This window comes from Varanus komodoensis, unplaced genomic scaffold (assembly GCF_004798865.1).
Source record: "Varanus komodoensis strain SLA01 unplaced genomic scaffold, ASM479886v1 scaffold119, whole genome shotgun sequence".
NCBI classification, from domain to species: Eukaryota; Metazoa; Chordata; class Lepidosauria; order Squamata; family Varanidae; genus Varanus; species Varanus komodoensis.
In genome coordinates, this window is record NW_025335344.1 from 246,500 (window position 1) to 254,052 (window position 7,553).

Genomic DNA, 7,553 nt, shown 5'->3' on the forward strand with positions numbered 1-7,553 from the left:
AAATCTGAGATGGGATGGGATGGCCAATGAGAGAAAGATCTGAGAGGGTGCCAAACTTCAGCCTCACTGTGACTTTTCTAGTGTTAACTCCGGGAATATACCCAATATGGGGGATTTCAAGGAGCACAACTGCCCAGAGCTTGGTCCAGATTTAGCCATACATAAAGCAGGCCCATTGAAGTCAATAGAACCTAGGGACCCATGGCCGCATTGATTTCGATAGGTCTGCTTCAAGTCTGACTAAACTTGGCTGCAACCCCTTCAAACACAGCTACCGATGCACCAGGCAGAGTCTGCCACTGTGACCCAAGAACATAGGTGTAGACTTACCAGAGAACATTTTTTGATCTGGTATCTGCTTGCTACCATCTGCTTCACGAGCAATAAAAAGGAATGGAGACGAGCTACACAGTCAGAGGTTTGGTGTGATTGCACTTTTATTCCTTCCAGAGTATTTTGCTTATTCTAAAACGGCAGTGGACCACAGATGGATTTGATCCCATTGACCAACTTGTCGCTAAAAACATGGGGTTTTTTGCACAGTCTACATAGCAGAAATGCAACCAAATATTCCAGGTTTCAGAGCATTTATTTCTGTTGATGTTGTGGAGCCTCTTAAAACCTCAACACACGTATCTTTTTTGGATTTTTATGTACACATTTACATAGTTAGTAAGGTTCTGGCAAGGTTCAAAAGTGGTCCATCATGTCCTTAGCATGCCTAAAAGATAATTTGCCTTAATTATTCCCATTTCACAGATGAGGAAAACTGAGGCTCAGCTAGCATCTTACCAAGGACCAAGTAAGAAGCCCAGAGTTTGGGCGGGCCTGAAAGGAAGTACCTTATCTCCCCTAATCTCAGGGTTGTCCACAGGACTAAATTTCTGTTACAGGACCAAAACAGAGTTAAATTTACTTTCATGTGCTCATTCACACATGCATAAAGCTCACAGGGGGCAGGCCTATGCATGTTGAGGCCTACAACTCCCAGCATGCCCCAGCATGTGCCCCAGCATGCCCAGCTGGGGCATGCTGGGAATTGTAGGCCTTTGTCTGTCTCAACATGTGTAAGATTGCACCCTTACTGGTTCCCAGCAGAGGAAGAGATCTCTGTAGCTAGATATCGCTGAATAGGAAAAGCCAGAAAGAATTTCCCCATGTTAACTTCACTTTTAGGTTTAAAAAAAAATCAAAACTAACTTTGATAAGTTAAGGTCAACCCTGCCTTCACTCTTGTTGACGAATGTTCTGACCAGAATGACCAAGATCACCATTCCTTAATTCTAAACCAAAATGCCTTGCTTTATATCTCTCCTGCCACCCCCACCACAAACCTCCTATCCCTGAATTAAACCATCCAAAAATGCAAATCTTACATGGAATTCCATGTTGCGTGAATGTGAATGCTTGCAACCACACGTGAAGCTGAATAATTTGCGCATTATCCAAAAACTTTCAGCTCTCCTGGTCTCCTTCCATTCAGGACTCTCTGCAAGTGTTCAGATCAGAGAGTCCCACAGATATTTTAAGTTTTTCTGAAGATCTGGGGTAGCTCCAGAGAAGGAAAGAGTTAAATTTCCCTTCTCCCCCCCCCCCCTTTCCAATCCCTGCTAGTACAAAAGAAAAAGAGTGTACGGAAAGATTAAGAGTTTTGCTTTTACAATGAGGGACACAAAGCAAGGAGGCGTGTCTACTGAGAACTGAGAATGTGAAAGCGGAGGGGGCTGGGGGGGTGGCAGGAGGGATCCCATTCCTGAGAGAGAGGGATCAGGTGCCCACTGGCTCCCCACCAAAGAGAGAAACTTGGGGTCCCCTCCCCAGCCCTCCCCGCAGGGATGTCTCGGAGAAAACAGAGGAATCCGCAGCAACTCATCTCTGACTGCGAAGGCTCCACAGCCTCTGAGAACGGTGGGTGCCCCGGAGCGGAGTGGAAGAGGGGCCTGAAAAACTTCTAGCAGGTGCTATGGGTGCGGGTGGGTGGCAGCCGTATAGGGACGCGTGTGCTTTGTGGGGTGGACATCTTGCGAGCTGGGGGGCAGAGGAGAGCTGCAAGGGGAAGGAGGAACAGTGTCGGGTCTCCCCACCCTGGCTCCAACCTCCAGTGGTAAGGAATTGGGCAGCTCCGAAAATGGGCTAATGAGCAGCAGATCACGGGGGATTTTAGGACGCAGATGAGCCCGAGTTCAGGACATGGATTTGGATCCCTTGGCACACACGTGTCGCGCACAGGCACACAATCACTTTGTTCGGTGGTTCTCACACACGGTTACAAGTGCCTTGCCTCTTTCTTCCGCTCTCCCTCGCACACGCACCATCACCATTCACAACGGGTGGATCTGGTCTTCTTCCCCAGCATTCCTTAAAGTAATGGCCCATGCGAACAATTAGATTTAAAGTACACCTCCCTCCTCCCCCCCCCCCCCCCCACCCCGGCCGCTGTGCAAGACAATCTGCATTCCTTGAGTTTTGAAGCTTCAAAAGACAGATGGGTGCACAATACGTGTGCATTCTTCAGTTTTCGGAGCATTTTATCTCGGAAATCTCCCTTGTGTTGGTATCTAGATTGCATGCCCCTTGGGTGCAGAGAACTAAAAAGCACCACGTACAGGAATGGTATTGTATCAACACAGGAATGGCAAATTATCACTAGAGAGCCACTGAGGCATTGTGGTTAGACTGCTAGACTGGGACTCAGCAGATCTACGTTCTAGTCCCTATGAAGCGATTTTAGGCCAGGCATGGGTGTTCGTTCTAACCTTCCTCGCAGGGTTGTTGTGAGGATAAAATGGAGAGGAGGATTATGTAGGTCTCGTCTTGTTCCTTGTAGGGGAAAAGGTGGACTATAAAAACAATTAATTATAAATAGCTATAAATCCTTCCCAATCCACCCACCCCCTGTACGATTGGCTGTTATTATCAGCATGCTCATTTTGCAGAAATGGTAAAAAAGGCATTTCATCCAAAGACCCCTAATGAGAGGGATGGCTGAATAGCTTCCTGGATAACATGCCAAGCTGCTCTAGTATTTCAGCCCTAAAAGTCTCCTGGCAAAGGGCTATGATCCATCTAACTTCTATGGCTTCACAAAACACAGTTCCCCGATAAAACCCAGGCACCTTGCCGCCAGCAAAGTACAGGTAGCCTGAAAGAAGGAACTCCATGCAGCTCAAAAAACTGAGCCAAAGTGTACATGTAGGATGAAGCGAGGAGGAGGGGGGATTTCCTCCTCGCCCTGATCCTACACACATTTACGCAGAAGTAAATAACCGTCTTTAGGACTGCAGCTGACCACACTCCGGCCTACACGAACTTGTTGCAGCTAAACAGGCACTCTGGTTTCCTTTGCACCTGGCAGCGTGCCTCGTAGAGCACAGAGTGACATCCTTCCCAGGAAGCAGCTGTCCCGATTTTAACGGGGATAATGTGTGAATGCAGGCATTCTTGCACCCGTATAGATTCTGTCCCATCCTTGCACCGACCTCCTGCCTTTTTCACATGCATTCGGTCAAAGCCGCCTTCTTAGGTCCACACTGTTGCACACAGACACGTCCAGCCCTCTCTCTGCCTGCCACGCACATCTGGATCACACGCCAGATATGTGCCCACATCCTGGCTTACACGCTCCGCCGAACGCGCGCCCGAGAGCCAGGGAGCTGGTCGCATGCATATGCACTCTGTCACACTTCCGCACACGCATATTTCTGCCACACACTGCCTCTTTTCTCTCCGCGCTTTGTGCTGTTGCTAAGTAACTTGTCGAGTTCTAGATAGTTTCTCTTGTGTTAAGTTGGATTTCTCTCGCTCCCCACCCCCACCCCCGTTCTGCTCTTCGGGCCTGTGCGTGTGACAGTTGCACTGGGCTGACTGGAGTCCAGCTTCCTCCGAGATTCTCAGATGAAGAGGGAACGCAGGAGGGGGAAGAAAAGAACCTAGTTAGAAGGGCCGTTTCACTCCTCTCTGTGGAAAAACACATTTTTGCTGCAACATCGATGCACTTAGATCTCCTTGGGAATTGCTAGCTGAGGCGAAAAGGAAATACACCCTTTTTAATTAAATGTGCACCCCTTAAAGGCCTGACTTTTGTTAGCAAGCTTTATTAGACAGGTCGATGCATTATGTCTGCCCAGATGTAGTGCACCATCTGTGATCAAACTGATGCACGGTCCCAATCCTACGTGCATTTCCTTACTGAATGCGGCTTATGTGGAGGAAAGTTCAGTGTAGCCTCCATGATAATTCACAGACCTGGTTTTGGGTTCCAGGTATGTGCGAACAGGATCTGTTTTACATGGTGAGCAGTGGTCAGTTCTTCCAGGGAACGCAAAACGCTAACATAGTCCTCCATTTTATCCTCACAACGACCCTGTGAGGTAGGCCAGGCTGAGAGCCATGGACTAGTGAGCTTCACACCCAAGGGGGACTAGGACCTGTATCCTTCAAGTTCCACTGCCATCCTGACTCTCATGTGCATACACACATGCATAACAACACACACACAGATCGGTAGTACACAGCATAATACCCGAAGGGTTTGGATCAGCATATCCCAGGGGCTTTTATGACTTTTACTCCTTGACTTTTATTCCGCTGTGCAAGTCAAGACGTGGGACACGAGGTTTGCTCCTAGTCCAACATCCGAGCACTGCCTGGAGCTGCAGCTGCTCAGTTTAGAGGCTCAGCAGCATCGTATGTCCCCAGATCAGATCATGTGTACAAAGCACATCCCAAAGGATATTCAAGAGCAGCCTCTCTCCAAGGCTTCAGCTGCCACGACTCAGTATTTCCCGTGGCATGTTAGACATGAATTGTTATATTGCTACCCATTTGGTGCTTCCAGTACGGTGTCACTGTGCCCGCGCTACACAGTGGCCCATGTGCCTGACTTCAGGTGCAATCCTAAACTCGTTTAGACAAAAAAGAGGCCTACTGTTCCCAGCATGCCTTAGCTACGATGGCTGGGGCATGCTGGGAGCTGCACACCTTTAGGATTGTCCCCTTCCCGAGTCTCTACATCAAACTGGAGGAGAGAGCAAGAAGTGTCACGACCCCCACAATGCTGAATTTGAAACGCCTTCATTCTGACAGCCAACCTCTTGCAAAGCTCACCTGAAGATGCAAAGTGAGAAGGTGCAACCCTAATCAGGAACTGATGCTTCTGTCTTGCCCGGCGTTGTCCACTTTCTAGCAGAAATTATCTAGGCAGTGCCTAAAGATGGAACGTAAGTGCTCAGCCACTGGGAGTGTTAACTATTCTTTAAATGACATCCACTTCCGCATGAGGAACCCAGTATCTTGCCTTTCAATGCAGAGATCTGCTAGTGAGCCGAGCCACCTATCAACCTGGAAGGGAGGCAAAGCAAACCAGGGTGGTGACTCTCGCCACCAGATTTGTGGTGTACACGTGTGCGTGGGAGAGGTTGGTGGCTTTTGAGCTGGATATGGCTGTGACTGGGTTCAGACCATCTTCAGACCATGGATGATCATGCTGACTGACCCCAGCTGGGAAAACAAGCCATGGTGAACAAGCCACAGGTCATAACCCAACCATAAACCATGGCTTCTCTTTGTGTTTTATTTGTAGTTAACAAGGCATGGCTTGTTAGTGCTGCTGGGTTTAGACAACTTGATATAGTTTTCCCATAACCTGAAACACCTGATCCTGATTTTGGAAGCTAAGCAAGATGCACCTGGTTGAAATCTGGATGAGTAACTTAAATATTGTGAACTACCTAGAGAGCTTTGGCTATGAGGGGTATGGAAATTAATAATAGCAACTCACATACCAGCAGTAATCCATGGATCAGTAACAACCCATCCTCAACCCTTGAGGGTGAGTTATTGTGTTGTCTAGACCCAGCCTGCATCCGTTTTGTGTAGTTGTGAACCTGGATGTTAGCAGAAGGGGTGGGTCACCTCCATGGAACATTTTTTTAAGATGTCACTGGGACTTTTCATGAAATTCTCCAAGGCCAAAACATTGCCCTGGAAGGCCCTTTCACACGTTTACCCTGGCAAAATTGGGCTCGCCACTTCTGCATTCACTCCCATAGGTCACTCCTGCTCAGTCCTGGCTCTCTCGGGCCCATTCACACGTGCACACAGATGCCCTGCTAACCTGTTGCTTGAATGCACGAACAGACCCTGCCCTTCAAGGTGCCCAGGGATGCTGCAGGAGTCCTCCTCTTCTGCAGCCGACCCTCCCGATGTCCATTCGCACATGCAGGCCCAGCCCGACCCTTCCTCCTCCCTTAGGGGCACAACACACCCGCTCTGCCCCGCCCCCGCACTGCGCTCCGGCACGACGCCTCGGGCGCGCACACGCAGCACGCGTAACGTGTGGATGCGCCGCGCCGCGCTGCCCTGCGGGGAAGCCCTGGGAGCTGCGGGCGGCGCAAAGCGGGGGAGCCGGAGCCGGTGGCGTGCCGGCCGCCGGGCCCCGGCTCGCTCGCCCCGCCCGCGGAGACGCGCCCCATCCCTCCGCCCCGCGCCGCCCAGGTGCGCTCCGGAGCCGCGGCGCACGGGGGCGCAGCGTCCCGTCTCTCGGCGACGGCCGCCCTCCAGACGCCAGAGGTCCCTGCTGCAAGCGGGGCGGTGGGAGCCGCTCTCGGCGGCCGATCGGTCGCCTCGCCGCCGCTTCCTCCTCCTCCTCCTCCTCCTCCTCCTCGGCCTCCGGCATCCCCCGGGATCGGAGGCCGGGCGGCTGAGATGAGCAGCCCCCGGGGGCGCGGCGAGCAGCAGCAGGAGGCTCCGGCGCCGGGCGGAGCCGCTGCCGGCGACAGGATGGGCGAACCCGCAGGTGGAGGCCTCGCCCGGTGCTGTGCTGGGGGGCGGCCCGGCTCCCATTTTGCCGTGGACGGCAGAGGGGCCTCGCGGGGGCGGGGGCGGAGGGCGGCATCAGGGGCCGGACTCGTCATCTCTGCACGCGTTCACACGTTCCTCCTGCATGCGTTTCGTCTCCTCCTCCCCGTGTCTTCCGGCGGCCCCTTCTGGCTCTTCATTCTCCCAAACGGCGATGGCTGTGCGCACCTATTTTCTCCACCGTTTGTTTGTGCCCCCCCTTTTTCTGCACCACCCCCATTGTCTGTCCTTCCTCTTTTGCCCTCTCCGCCCCGCCCCGCCCCACCCCACGCCCGTTCCCCAAGGTTAGGCGGGTCGATGGGCGGTGGGAAGGCCGTGGCTCGTTTCGAGATGACCGGTTCCTTTCTCTCCTTTTCTAGAGAGCGGCATGTGTGAATGGGCAGATCCTTGCAAAGGTGGGTTGTGAGATCAGGGATTTGCGACTAACAGGCGTTCGGGTTTCCTGAACCTGGCGACCTGCAGATGTTTTGGACGGGAATGCTGGGAAATGCAGCCCACCGCATCTGCAGGGCACGTGATTGGAGAGAGCTGGCCATTTTGGGGGTTAAGGGGGGGTTCAAATCTGTTTGTAAGGGGTGGGAAGGGGGGGTCATCCCATGTGCCATTCTGCTGGAAAACCTTACATCTAATCAAATATACAGAAAGAGACACATACACGTTTATTACTACACCTTTGTAGTAAGCTCTGATGTTTT